Below are 1585 nucleotides of genomic sequence, written 5' to 3' on the forward strand. Positions count from 1 at the left end.
ATATTATAGAACATTCTAAAACAAATGTAAACAATTTATATTATGACAATTTGTAGCACTACTTACCAATAAAAGAAAAATTATACAAATGAACTCAGTGGCATATAATTCTAATTCTCAGTTGGTTATTATCTGAGATTGTTCTTGATTAAATATGATTTGTGTTATATCTGTGTAATTCTGTACTTCATTACTATAATAAATGTGTATTAAAACTGCATTATAATGCCCTAATTGTGAAATTGCCATTGAGTAAATTAAGGTTATGAGCACTGTAATGCAGTACTTTACCAAACTGTTATGTTTCTTAGTGGTGAAATTTTGTTACATCTTAGAATCAAAAAATTAATTGCCCAAGTTAGTAAATAATGATAGATAGTCTAAGCAAGTCAGTGGTAAATCAGAAAATAATCCAGGTTTCCTGAGTTCCCACTGGCTCTCTAAAAAGTAGACGAAGTTGATCCCTCTTTCTGTAATTGCAGGAATAAGTGACTGATAATTGTGGTGGAATCTCAACATCACAAAATAAGATCAAGTGTCAAATTAAAACTTCAAGATACAAAGACATAATGTAATGAACTTTAGTTCAAGTCCAGTGGAAATCTTTCTATTGACTTAAATAAAATTTTTAACAATTCATAATGTGCTGGCATCAAGTGTATGAATAGCTCCATTAGTAAAGTAGCTAATGCTTACAACATCTTATAGTTTAGAAATTTGCCAAATCAAACCCTAGATGTCTCCTACAAAAACTACAAAGATTCAGAAAGACTCCATTAAAGTTATAGACCCCAAATGGAGTGACTGTCATCTGCATTTTTAAGAAGATAACGAAGAGATCTGCAAGGCGATCCGTGCTGCGCTAGTGTAAGAGTGTCTGCAAAACATTAGCATTGTGGAAAACAATAGAAATTTCAAAATGTACTTTTGTTGTGCATTAAAATGAAATGGGGACGATCCTGAAAAAAATGCTGTAACAGGCATTAAAAGACAGAACCCACTGAGAATACTCCCTTTTACCCTGGCTGAAGCTGTTTGGCTTTGTAGAGCTAGCCCAGAAAGAGACTAACATGCTGAATCAATGGGATTTGAACCTCTCTTGCCCATATCCTCCAGGGGATGCTTGAGCCCTGAGCAGCCATCTATTTTGGGGAAAAGAAGTGAAAGTTTGTCTTTCACTTTTTTTTTCTTTTTTTTTTTTTTTTTCCCAGAAATTCATTTCTGTATCTGAGAAGCCTTCTTACTGGAGCAAATACTTTCCCACAAAAAGGTTCCATTTCGGCAAGTCAGCATTTTTGGATACAAACAAATATATTGTGGGAAAATTCCCACCAAGCTTTACTTTGGAATCCTTCAGAAAAAATCATGCAGGGGGGAATTATTGGAATGGCATTTTCAAAGGAATACACATCTGATCCTCTATAGCAGGGGTGCCACACTCATTTTCACCGGGGGCCACATCAGCCTCGCGGTTGCCTTCAAAGGGCCAAATGTAACTTTAGGACTGTATCAATGTCCTAAAATTACATTTGGCCCTTTGAAGGCAACCGCGAGGCTGATGTGGCCCCTGGCAAAAATGAGTTTG

This window comes from Columba livia, chromosome 2, assembly GCF_036013475.1.
Source record: "Columba livia isolate bColLiv1 breed racing homer chromosome 2, bColLiv1.pat.W.v2, whole genome shotgun sequence".
Lineage (NCBI taxonomy): Eukaryota > Metazoa > Chordata > Aves > Columbiformes > Columbidae > Columba > Columba livia.